This window comes from Wyeomyia smithii, chromosome 2 (genome assembly GCF_029784165.1).
Source record: "Wyeomyia smithii strain HCP4-BCI-WySm-NY-G18 chromosome 2, ASM2978416v1, whole genome shotgun sequence".
In the NCBI taxonomy this organism is placed as follows: domain Eukaryota; kingdom Metazoa; phylum Arthropoda; class Insecta; order Diptera; family Culicidae; genus Wyeomyia; species Wyeomyia smithii.
The window spans coordinates 268046085-268059703 of NC_073695.1; the positions used below are offsets into that span (position 1 = coordinate 268046085).

The window sequence follows — 13619 nt, forward strand, 5'->3', positions numbered from 1 at the left end:
TGCAAGTATGTACATTAGGGGCTACGTAAGCGTTAGCAAAAATAAAGAGATGTCAAAAGAGCATGAGAGCCCTTGCGATCACGCCTGCACTTGCACACTTATATACGAAGAGGAAACATTTGACACACTGGATTCTTTCGATTTCACCGGAACAACAGGGATTTCTACTAATATCGACCAGCAAAGAAATCATGACCAACACCGAAGTAGCAACTCTTGTGAAAAATCCGTATAGAAAATATAACCGGATAACGTTAACCAAACACTCGGCTGTCACAAGCGAGACTTACAACTCAATTTCAGAACTTCTCGTCAAGAACGAAGTAAAGTTAAAGATAATCAAACAAGAATACTACATAAAAGTTAGAAGAACATTGCACACAGGTTTATTCGAGTTCATAAATAATAAACTCAAAAACACAAAACATTGCTATAAATTTGCAGGTATTATTTATTCAATTTTATTTTGTGTTACAAACTCGTTCATGCAGAGGGTAGATGCGCTTTGATTTTATCTCAGCTAGAAAAAATGACTCTAGCAAAGAACAGTTCAGCACGGTAACCGGATGATTAACGGCTAAAGCGTGAAAAACCCCTAGTTTTAGTTCGGACTAACTTCTCAAAATAAAATACATACAAACTTATATATTGAATAGTATCACTTAGAGCTCAGACAAAAACTACGAACAGCGAGGATAAAAAGTGTTCAGCTATTAGAAACTCAAAAGACTAGACTGCATAAAAATCAAGAGAATAAAGCAAGCAAATCCAATAGATACAGAACTTTATGTCAATTAATTATTAAATGATTACTAATTAATAATAATAATCAACCATTATAATTAACCTTCATTACAGACCCGGTAGGGAGCCCAAGATAGACCACTACACTTATTTGTGTGTACAAGTAGTCAATCCCGTTTATTAAATTAACAAAGTATCGATGAGACTATTAGCATTTGAACAGGCATATGTGGCATGTGCATCACACATGGCATCGAATCCTGTTCAATCACAGCAGAACGCATAAGTTGCGTCATGCTGATTCCAAGTCAAAACCCTCGTCAGTCATCAACCCATCGTTGCTGCCTTGCATAAACACTTTCCCATGAAAGTGTCATTTTACAGAGTCATTGTTTTATGGCTGTTCCCAAGCCATTCCATTCCCAAGCTACATGCAGCGACGATGCGCTGACCAGGCGGTCTCTCTCTCAATACTTAGCTCTCTCCCGCCTTCTGCATCGATCACCGATTGGCTGATCGATACATAATGACTTCAAGTATCTCCAGTAAATAGGAGGTTAGGTTAAGCCAATTACTGAAATAAAGATTCATTCCTAAGTTGATACTCAACACGTAAGGTGTTTAAAATCAGTCACGATGACATGCCGACATCATGCCTACATGGCGACCAGTGACATTAAAACCAAGCACAGCCTTCTCCAAAAAATGCATTAAGTGAAGAATATTTGTGTAATAAGTAATAAGTGCAAATAAGAAGAAGCTGAATTTCTGAGCTAATCGTAAACTGCAGCAGTGAACAAACGACGTGATAATCGGTGTGAAGTGACTTATTCCCCTCACGAAAAACAAGTTTAAATAATGACCAGCGTTAATTGTCAACATGGGGAACGAAAAGTCAAAAGAATCACAGAATTCCGGGGACCCCTAGGTCCAAGTTTTAAATAGACTGGAAATTCACGCAGAGCAGCATAGAGAGCACGAAGTCAAACTCACGATTATACTCGTGATCGTCTCTGTGCAATTGCTTATAACAGTGTACAAACTTTACAAAGAACACACCCGTGCGCAGGCTTTGAAAGCTGCAAAAACTATTTCGGATCTGACCACAATTTAAAAAACTGACAAAGTGACAGTGTACACAAGTGTGTGTCTACAAAAACGATTTAGGGAACAGTGCGAAATAAACTGAAAGTGCGCGAAACGGGATGACAGTAAACCCGTCGGAAAATAACACTACAACATACCAATTCGAGAAATTAAGCTGATTATTGTACGAATGCAACAGAAGCGAGATGATTTACATACGAGTGCAACAGAAGACTAGCTCCAAAGCTCTATCAAAGCCTGAGATAAACCTAACCCTTAACAGGAAGATGAGGTTGGCAGTTCACCACTTGCATGTGGCACTCCTCAAGAGATTCGGTTTTGACCTCAACCCTCCTCAAGGCCATGACATTGATGAAGTTAGCAAAGTCACAGCTACCCTATGGACCATCTACACCACCATAAAGCAACATGCAAACAAATCCGGATCAGTCAAGGAAAAGGTCAAAGATGAGGATTTAATTGAGATCAACGGAACGTCCATCCCGGTGGAGCACTTGAAAGAGATCTTCTTATGCGTTCTGCTGTGATTGAACAGGATTCGATGCCATGTGTGATGCACATGCCACATTTCGTAGCCTCTGTAGAACACCATACAAGCAAATAGACCAACAATATACAACTAGATGCGCTTTGATTTTATCTCAGCTAGAAAAAATGACTCTAGCAAAGAACAGTTCAGCACGGTAACCGGATGATTAACGGCTAAAGCGTGAAAAACCCCTAGTTTTAGTTCGGACTAACTTCTCAAAATAAAATACATACAAACTTATATATTGAATAGTATCACTTAGAGCTCAGACAAAAACTACGAACAGCGAGGATAAAAAGTGTTCAGCTATTAGAAACTCAAAAGACTAGACTGCATAAAAATCAAGAGAATAAAGCAAGCAAATCCAATAGATACAGAACTTTATGTCAATTAATTATTAAATGATTACTAATTAATAATAATAATCAACAATTATAATTAACCTTCATTACAGACCCGGTAGGGAGCCCAAGATAGACCACTACACTTATTTGTGTGTACAAGTAGTCAATCCCGTTTATTAAATTAACAAAGTATCGATGAGACTATTAGCATTTGAACAGGCATACCTGAGCAAGTACTTGGTTAATATGGCTCCTGAGCTATTGACCACCAAGATGATAGAAGGAGATCTCAACTATGTTGAGATTCATGGGGGAATAAGAAGGAATGGGTTGTTATATCAAACTGCTCAAACCTGCTGAAGAGTGTTGTTACCCAATACACAGGAGGTTGCTCAACCGCTTCATTATAGCTGCCACTGTTGTTCCCAAGAAATGTGAACCCTCCTATCGACACTACACCATGCGCAACACCGATAGCGAGTTCTACAAGAAGATGAGACGCCTGATTGACGACTGGTTTCAGATCCGAGACTTCACTGACCAAACTAATATGGCTGTCGGTCCTAATACAAGTATGAAAGACCTGATGTCACGTTACAGTACCGTGACCGAAATTTCAAAGGTCAGACCGAACAAACTGCGTGTCGTAGTCAATGAACTGAAACAAGCCAACGATATAGCCTGTTTCGAGCTCTTTACTCGGAAGTATCGCGTATATGTACCCGCACGAGACGTGGAGATCCTGAAATTTCCCAAAGTGGAATGAATGGTACAAACAATCCAAAGAGTGCTAATGAGACTAATTCTGGATTGGTGAAATTTTCTGACATTGTGGACTGGATTTTTGAAACTCTCCATTGAAATTCAAGTACTTGGTTAATATGGCTCCTGAGCTATTGACCACCAAGATGATGGAAGAAGAGGAGTAATGATTGCAACTATGTTGGCTACCCCACCTGCACCTCAAGTAGTAGATGAAACCCCGATGGAGGTTGCTGAAGTAGGCCAGCAAGGCCAGTGGTGTGTACCAAGAGGATCTACGCTGATTTGGACGGAAATGTGGAGCCTGATCCCAAACGTCAAAGAGCACCAGTGGACCCAGCACGAAAGAAGTCGATTATTGGGCTTATCCTCCACCTGCATGGGGCATTCCGCATCCAGTATGATGAACGAGAGAAGACCAACATTGATACAATGGCCGATATCTCCTCCATTATCTTCACCATACACAACCTGAAGAGACAAGCAGTGAATGGCGTTGGAGAACTGAATGCCCGTTTGGTTCCAGCAACTACCATGAAAGTAGGAGGAGTTCTTAAACCTCTCTCTGAACTAACCCCGACCCCGAACCGACATGGCGTACAACAGAGAAGACGCCTCGAAGAAGAAGATTGGTGCATTCTCCGCTATTATGTCATTGTTGGCCACCTTCAGGGATCGTATCACTAAGGAAAGAGAATGGAGAGGCTAAACAGGTTTACATTCATAAGTTTGGATTGGAACCCTTTCACCAGGTAACATTGAAAGGATGCACCTTCCCACCCATGAAACAATCCAGTATGAAATCCTCATTGGGTCCAATGACTATCGCCATCAATCTTGCAATGACTACTGACATGAACTATCAGGGTCCCTGGAAAAAGGTCTTTGTGCATACCTTTAAAATGATTCCGGCTGCCCTAGAAATTGCCAACATGTTAGCTGGGAGCAAAGATCGAGCGAAGGCTATTATGAAGAACCTGGCTGATTTTTGTTTGTTTGGAGTGACGCATGCAGCCAACAAGGCCTTCTTCCCCATAGCACTAATAATGGGTGTGGCCGAGAAAAGCGCAGTGTACAGGACCTTTTGGGCAGGGAAGACCTTAGAGCAAGCAAAGACTACGGGAATGCCAGAGGATTCTCTTCATGACCTTATTAAGAATCTGGACTTAATAAGTAGATGATGTCCGAGATGTTATTCCATGCCGTCTGGGGTACCTACACGGAGGATCTTGGGTATCTAGAATGGTTGACTGGTTACCGATTCCACACCAGGAGGGAGATCGGAGAAACTCTTCGCAGTAGAGGAGAAGCATACGTCTTCCGTAAATTTGCTAAGCTAGCAAGTGCTGCCCAGAATGACGCACTGGCAGGTGGTGGAAATCAGATCTGCTCTATGCCAGTATTCTCTGGAAAGAAGAGGATTGACGTTGACTTGCAAGAACCTGTGATGAAACTTTTGCTTCAACAAGCCGAGTTAATGATGCTCAATGGTGCTCATGATGCTAATGGTTTCTCAACCGCTTCATAATAGCTGCCACTGTTGTCGCCAAGAAATGTGAGCCCTTCTATCGACACTACACCATGAGCAACACCGATAGCGAGTTCAACAAGAAGATGAGCCGCCTGATTGACGACTGATTTCAGATCCGAGACACCATTAACCAAATTAATATGGCTGACGTTCCTAAAACAAGAATGTGTCCAGTAGCAAGGAAGAATGCTATCCTTATATTTCTGCATTCATATATTGCATTTTAGATTACAAAAGGCATTGCTTGCCCGGTTCCGGTATTTCCGAGTTCTGTGCTGTGTAAAGTTAATCCGCAGTGAAGGTAGGCCCCTTGGTTGTTTACTTTTGGCCCAAGGCGGAACCGAAATAAAAATCTTCGAATATATTGCAAATTTCAAAAGACCTGATGTCACGTTACAGTACCGTGACCGAAATTTCGAAAGTCAGACCGAACAAACTGCGTGTCGTACTCAATGAACTGAAACATGCCAACGATATAGCCTGTTTCGAGCTCTTTACTCGGAAGTATCGCGTATACGTACCCGCACGAGACGTGGAGATCGACTCTGGAAACATCTGGAAAATTCCTAAGATTTCCCAAAGTGGAATGAATGGTACAAACAAACCAAACAAATTCGGGATCGGTCAAATTTTCTGACATTGTAGACTGGATTTTTGTAACTCTCCATCGAAGTTCGACGCTCTATTTATTTATGCACAGGCATACCTGAGCAAGTACTTGGTTAATATGGCTTCTGAGCTATTGACAACCAAGATGATGGAAGGAGAGGAGGTGATGATTGCAACCAGTGTTTCGTCGCCATAAAGGCGAGCACAAGCTCTACTCAGTGGGCGTCACGGTCATTTCAGCCATCACCACCATTTGGGAATTCGTGTTATTCAATACGAGCTACAAGTTTTAAGAAGTAAGGCATCCAATCCAACAGCGAATGCTGCTGCGATTGAGCCTAAGCCAGCACTACTAGCTTCCTACATTGACATAGCAAAATCGTTGGCTCGTCCTTAAACAACCAGGAACAGCACACCGCCTATCATGAAGAAACCAACCTGTTGTCATGGGTAGTGCTAATAATGGTTGCTATGCAGTTAATAATCATACTGTATAATGCATTCAAAAGACGCGAACGTAAAAACGCTTTGAAAGCAGTTAGATCTGTCGCTGTGCTCAACGAGGTGATCGCGAAATAATGAACTGAAAATGTCCGCGAAATGTACGCGCATAGAAAACAAAGTATAAAGTATTTTCAATGTTGCTCCTTACCTAAAGAAGAAAAATGCGAGTTCTCAAAAACAAACCAAGTAAAGTGCAGTGCTTAAGAACATTAAAGGGCATCTATCTCGCCCACTGAAGAGATAAATAGTGTAAAAATAGTGTTTCGAGCTCTTAACTCGGAAGTATCGCGTATACGTACCCGCACGAGACGTGGAGATCGACTATGGAAACATCTGAAAAATCCTAAGATTTCCCAAAGTGGAATGAATGGTACAAACAAACCAAACAAATTCTGGATTGGTGAAATTTTCTGACATTGTGGACTGGATTTTTGAAACTCTCCATTGAAATTCGACGCTCTATTTATGTATGCACAGGCATACCTGAGTAAGTACTTGGTTAATATGGCTTCTGAGCTATTGACAACCAAGATGATGGAAGGGGAGGAGGTGATGACGGCAACCATGTTGAGATTCATGGACGAACACGAAGGAATGGGTTGGTACGTCAAACTGCTGAAGAGTGTTACCCAATACACAGAGGTTTGCTCAACCGCTCATCATAGCTGCCACTGTTGTCGCCAAGAAATGTGAATCCTCCTATCGACACTACACCATGCGCAACACCACCGATAGCGAGTTCTACTAGAAGAAGAGACGCCTGATTGACGACTGGTTCCAGATCCGAGACACCACTGTGACCGAAATTTCGAAAGTCAGGCCGAACAAACTGCGTGTCGTAGTCAATGAACTGAAACAAGCCAACGATATAGCCTGTTTCGAGCTCTTTACTCGGAAGTATCGCGTATACGTACCCGCACGAGACGTGGAGATCCTGAAATTTCCCAAAGTGGAATGAATGATACAAACAAACCAAAGAGTGCTAATGACACTAATTCGGGATTGGTGAAATTTTCTGACATTGTGGAGTGGATTTTTGAAACTCTCCATTGAAATTCGACGCTCTATTCATTTATGCACAGGCATACCTGAGCAAGTACTTGGTTAATATGGCTTCTGAGCTATTGACAAACAAGATGATGGTAGGAGAATCAGTAAGCTAGCCACTAAATTGGCTGCTGCTCATGTTTCGCAAGGAACATTCGCCAACGTAGCTGCTGCTAGCAACCTTGTTGAGACAGAAGGACTGAAAGATAACACCACGCAGTTCATATTAAAAGCAAGAAACCCGCAGACGCCTTATAAGGCGATCTCAGACGCATTAGAATGTGCTGAGTCTCTGGACCGATCCGATCACAATCTCAGCTGACATTGTAGACGGGCCAAATGGAATGTTTTGGTTCCGAGGGCGATTGATTCATCCGGGAAGATGGGGAGGAAGAATAAGAGAGGTTACCAAGCTTCCTTCTCAACAATCAATATTGACACATGATGATTTAGGATCTCTCCATCACGACCTAGGTGACAATGGTAAAGGTATTCCAGAGAAGGAATATACGAGCCCGTGGATTCTTAGATCCATTGCTGTAGTATCAAATTCCAAAACATAAACAAACCGAAAGGCCATCCGCCTTAAACAAACTGCACACAATTGTGACATGTAATGACAAGAGACATGTGACATTCCACATGTCATTACCATGCGTTTTGACTTCACACTTCCAGCAGACCACACCAGTGGAAACATGCTGAGAAGGTAAATTCTACCCGGCATCGAACCTTCAGTTCAATGCCTGGAATTTGGAGCGACAAAAAACAGAAGTCGATTGGTGATCGTGTACAAAGCACACATAGACATCGCACTGTGGTACAGAACGACAATTTAGGCGGAAATGGAGTTTTCGATACATTTTTGTGATTTTAGAGCCATACTTTATATGGCGAAGTTGCTTATTATAATTTGGTCTACATTTAAACTGAGGTGAAAATTAGGGTGGTCCTAGAACCAACGAAATAAACCAACTAAAATTTTTATTTGTGGAAAAATAAAATTTTATTTTCAGTAAAGTTGTAGATCACTTGATTTTAAGCAGCTTTGTTGAAGACTACTTTCTTGTAGCTCTTAAATTGACTGAATTAGAGCAATTTTGCCTAGGATGGCTCTTAAAAACGGTTTTTTCGCTCTACTTTGTTTAATTCAATTTTCTCAGTAAAATTATGTTCAGGCGACTTTTCGAGCTTTAAAAGACGCAACTTTTGGTGGCTATACTTTAACGATATCTTTTATGGGTGAAAAGCTATTAAGCTTTTAATTTTTAAATACGCCCTTTTCAACTGTTGATATCTCTGAATGGGGCAGATGAAAAAAATATCTTCTGGTTTCTTTTAAAGAGCAACTTTTGTACTTTGTCATAAAAAAAATTGGAGATAAGTTATTTCTTAAAAGCGAATAAAATAAGTTTAAATATGATCATTTTCAGTCGAAAAAGTAAGGTTTTTACAGCCTAGTTTTTTTATTTGATAAAACTGATGTACATATGCTTGGGTAAAGTTGAAAGTGAATCAATTTAAGATAATTTTGCAATAAAAAAAACTGTATCTCTTGAACTGACTGATAGATAGATTCATGTAACTAGTATTTTACGCTTAACCTCGTGTCTAATTTTTTCGGCAAAATTCTCTATATATTGTTTTCAAAACTTCTGAAATTGTACATTTTGAAGTAAACATGTGTTGGTGAATTTTCGTCAATACAGTGCAGGATATACTTGGTTTTCATTAAAAATCCTGAAATAGCAACATGTTCACTTTCAGACAACGTTCTCATACTCGCGTTCACTACTAGTACAACCTAACACCACAGTACACATTCACGCAGGCGTAGCAACACATTTGCGCATGCGCAAATTGTGTTGTTCCTTAACAACGTGTGTTGCCTGGGAACCTGCTTGTTTCTGAGGAACAATCATTGCAATACGACTTTTCAAGATGGAAGTTCCACGAAGCGATTTAGCAAACCTTCTTATTGAAGGAAGAAAACTTAGTGATTTGATTGATTTAGTTAGTCAACGGTTTCCCAGTGTCGATACGGATAATGCCGCCTCACGTAAAAATTAAGACTTTTTAGTTTAATGTTCTGGAAATTGTGGAAAAAATGTAATCGTTCGAAGAATCGTTTCCTCACCGTAAATTCAACGTGGCTAAGTGGAAATGTGGTGTTCAAAATTAAGCAAACTGTTGTGGAAAAACCTACTTTGAAACCATTTTCCGAGTTGGGCCGGAGAAGCAAACAAACCCGTTTGCATGATTTAACTAACAATCATTCACCGGAGGAGCTAGGTATGGCCTCTGCTCTATGTGTTAGCCGTTGTGGATTTCGTTCGGTTGGAAAAAGAATTGAAAGTCTCGTACGATCTCCGGAATCAGCAACAGAGTCTTTCGAAAACGTACCACAGATTGAAGAATATACCGCGGAAGCCATAGCGTTTATTTGCAGAAACAATTTCTCCAAAAGGCAGTACCGTGACATTCGGATGACTACTTTGAATAGGGGCGTTCATTTGTATCCCAGCTACAACAAGGTTTTATTGGCCAAACAAGATAATTGTCCAAACGGTAAATACTATTCGATTTTTCTGATCTACGATCTCTCGATCTACGATCTACGATCTATTGAGAACCTAGATGCCAGAAGCTTTTGAAATATTTATAATATTTTGGTTAATTCAAAACATTTCAAGGTATCACTATCAAACCGTCATGTGCGGAAATATCTCTACAGTCTTTAATAGACCATACAGTGCTACGCCTTATCAAGTTCCTCAATATAGACATTCTGCAGGAAGATTGGGTACACGTGATTTTTAAATGGGGTTGTGATGGAAGTTCCAACCATTCAAGGTACATAGTATATCGGAAATAGTAGAATCAAATGCATTTTAATTTTTTCCTATTTCTATATGAAGATTCAAGCAGGTGTTTTTTGATGAGGATAACGATAATGAGCTTAAGGAATACAGTGATGCTTATATATTTGCGATGTCCTTGGTTCCGATCCGAATCATTCGACGACAGTTTGAAAATGGAAAAGAGGAAATCATCTGGAACAACGATATACCTTCTTCGGTATCGTTCTGTCGTCCAATCAAACTAATATTTTCCAAAGAAAATGCACAGTTAACGAGGGCTGAAGTGTGTAAAATGGAAGCAGAAATTCAAAAGCTGGTACCGACAAAACTCAGTGTTAAAGGAGTGGATTTGAAAATTGCAGCAAAGCTCGTTTGATCAATGCATTGGCCGGAAAACACGGAAAAATAATCATCTCCACCAGCAAGGGAATAATTTTCAACGAAAAAGCAGAAGAATTTAAAATAAGTGATCTTTCTGGTAACAGACATTCAATTTAGTAGTCGCATAATATAAAGTGGAACTATTGTGAATTATAAAAAGGTGACGATAAAGTATTGGTAGTGTCACGATTAATATTGTCTCATGGTCGCGATAATTAGAATAAATTTGTGAATAAACATTGTTACATAGTGAAAACAACGCCGAGTGAACCGATCAGTGCAATATCACATTCATCAGGAAAACCGTTACAGTAGAATGAAATTTTGACAAACACGAAGAAGCTCGTCCCCTGGCCTTAATTGCTCTTCACAATGCCAAAGGCTAAAATAAAACACAACGTAGGGCCTTCAACCGTGCGCGATTTATTATCTTTAATATATTGATTATTTAAAATAGCAACGAAATCTTATTTCTAACGATGTCAATGTATGTAAAGAAAAAAAAGTTTGTTTTAATAGTAAAGTAGAGTGGTTGTGAGTTTGTGTAGTACACCTACATTTTCCACTGAATTCAAATCAGCATTTTTCAAACATGGGAACGATCGCTTTGACCGTATCTCACCGAACGTAATATAACACGACACCAACAGCAGGTTTTGATAACGCAGCACTATCATAACCTGGGAACGATCGTCCCGGTCGTTCTCATTGTATACATATGTGTACTACTAAAAATGAGCCTTAGTCAGCATGTTTCAAGTCAGGTTAAATATTAAGCTCAGAATAAATCATTATTAATTGAACCGTCGAGTCTTATGGATATCAAGCATTTATAACAGTGGTAGTCCCTCGTTCGCAAAGGATAACGAAGGAACACAATATGGCGACCGTGACAGTACTCGGCGCAACCATCCGAATATGTAAGTAAAGAGGCGAGCCCGCCTTCTAATGAGTTGCGTTACGACATCCCCACGGTAGGCAATTTGGTGCCGAATAGCGAAATCTGGTAGAGCAGTGTCATGCTAAGATAATAAGGATTCAGACAGGCGTATCTCGCAGCCTCCCACGTGAAGTGTTCCTTCATAACATGAACCAGCTGTACTACACGCAGATTATGCGCATTGCAGAGGCAACAGGGCAGACAGGAAATTGGGACGCTAGGTTGAGTTGCGTTGATGCTCTTTAATGAACACCTAGAGGCATGGAATAACGCGATTTTACAAAACAGAGAAGACGAATACTTCGAAGAGTATACGAACAAACCAAAGAGTGCTAATGAAACAAATTCTGGATTGGTGAAATTCTCTGACATTTTGGGATGGGATTTTTGAAAATCTCCATTGAAATTCGACGCTCTATTTCCCATGGGAAAGAAACGATGACAGCCACATGGTCAAAACCGAATAAGTTAACACCGAACGTATGTAATAATCGATTGAGTAAATTGAGTGAGACAGGAGATTACAAGTAAATAAAAGTGACAGGATTAGACAAGGACAGAACTCCGATTCTTTCTGGTAAGATAGAATTAAGCTTAATTTCTATTAATAAATCATTCGATTTTCTCAAGTCAATCAGTGCAGTGGTTCTTCATTCCCTACACTTACAGGGATTTCCATGACCTGTGGCTCCTACACTTATTTGTGTGCACAAGTAGTCAATCCCGTTCATTAAATCAACAAAGTATCGATAAGACTAATAATATTTGCACAGGCATATCTGAGCAAGTACTTGGTTAATATGGCTCCTGAACTATTGACCACCAAGATGATGGAAGGAGATCTCAACTATGTTGAGATTCATGGAGGAACAAGAAGGAATGGGTTGTTATGTCAAACTGCTCAAACCTGCTGAAGAGTGTTACCCAATACACCGAGGGTTGCTCAATCGCTTCATAATAGCTGCTACTGTTGTCGCCAAGGAATGTGAACCCTCCTATCGACATTACACAATGAGCAACACCGATAGCGAGTTCTACAAGAAGATGAGTCGTCTGATTGACGACTGGTTTCAGATCCGAGACACCATTGACCAAATTAATTTGGCTGACGATCCATCCCCGGTAAGTGGGAATAATCTCGGGGTTGGATTTCCCTAAGGTAATCGGTTCGCGACGCCATATAATATATATATATATATATATATATATATATATATATATATATATATATATATATATATATATATATATATATTAACTTATATATATATATATATATATATATATATATATATATATATATATATATATATATATATATATATATATATATATATATATATATATATATATATATATATATATATATATAAGTTAACGACGAAACCAAATCTCAAAGTTTAACCGGCACAGGCCCAGGAATCCGCGGCGTCAGCAGACAACAGGAAATAACTCCAACGTCGAACGGCGAAGCCACAAGCAGGTGTCCAAACGCTAGGTGCACGTTATGTGCTAAGTCAGGGATTTAGGTTATTCGTTAGCTCTCTGTAATTAATTTAACGACAATAAAATCATTCCAGTGTGAACCGTGTTGAAGTGAAGTTCAGTTTTAGTTTTTTCAGAAATCCCCCGAAGAGTTCCAAATAATTAACTGGCGCAGTCGGAACGGATTAGTGAAAATAAGAAAATAAAAACAGTGATAGTAATTTCGAGAGGATATCGGAATTAAAATCGACTCACGGAAACTAAACGGAGGATCACCGTACGGTCAACCGGAATCATTAAGGTAAGGTAGATAAGAAGTGATTAATTTTTTCTGAAAGTGAAACAAGTTTAAGTGAAATTATTTTTATAAACATGGAGCATTTGCAACAAGAGGTAGAATTATTAAGACATGAAATCAACGAAAGAGATGAGTTAATTCACCAACTAAGAATTGAAGCACAAGGCGCTGCTGAGGCCGCTCGCGTTGCTAGAGCAGCAGCCGTAAGACAACCAGAAAACCCATTAAGGGAGACAGAAACCATTCTGAAGGCGCTTCAGACGCCACAAATTATCAGAGACCTGCCGTGCTTTAGCGGCGATCCCGTTAAATTACATTCATTTATTAGATCAATAGACAATTTAATACCACTTATTGATTCGGCCAGGGGATCTCCGATCCATATTATTTGGATCCAGGCCATTAGGTCCAAAATTATAAACGACGCCGATAACGTTTTAGGATTATACGGCACCGGGTTAGACTGGGAAGAAATAA

The 13619-nt window shown here is 39.8% G+C and overlaps 1 long non-coding RNA gene across 1 annotated transcript in view; it reads right to left on the reverse strand.

Annotated features, from left to right (window-relative positions):
- LOC129725880 (uncharacterized) overlaps window positions 1-12465 on the reverse strand; it is a 30473-nt gene extending 18008 nt beyond the window's left edge. Inside the window, exon 1 of the long non-coding RNA XR_008728188.1 lies at window positions 26-12465. This is a non-coding gene — a long non-coding RNA (uncharacterized LOC129725880). The remainder of the gene's footprint in view (window positions 1-25) is intronic.
- Window positions 12466-13619: the final 1154 nt, after the last annotated feature.